The following is a 307-nucleotide window of genomic DNA, read 5'->3' as shown; positions in this document are numbered from 1 at the left end:
ATAGTGGGTGAGTTAGGTTTCCTTGAAAAAATTCATAAACTTCATCTTGGCATCATATGAAGGCATACCTCATTATTAAGGGAATCTTGGCCTAAAACCCCACCCAAGGTGGCCACCCCAACCCAACCAACCAATGGGAGACAGAGGCCCACAGCCAGAGCGCAACACGCGGTGCCGCAAACAAAAGCGCAACCACCACCAGCACATGTAGAAAACACAAATCACGACGGCAAAAACCAGATGGCGCGCCTGGCACCCCCAAAAAAATACAGGGGTGGGGGCCCGACCCCGCCACACGGACAAGTCC

This window comes from Trypanosoma theileri (assembly GCF_002087225.1).
Source record: "Trypanosoma theileri isolate Edinburgh chromosome Unknown TM35_Tth_88_V1, whole genome shotgun sequence".
NCBI classification, from domain to species: Eukaryota; Euglenozoa; class Kinetoplastea; order Trypanosomatida; family Trypanosomatidae; genus Trypanosoma; species Trypanosoma theileri.
The sequence above is the reverse complement of the archived record's forward strand: the minus strand, read 5'-3'. Positions refer to the sequence as shown.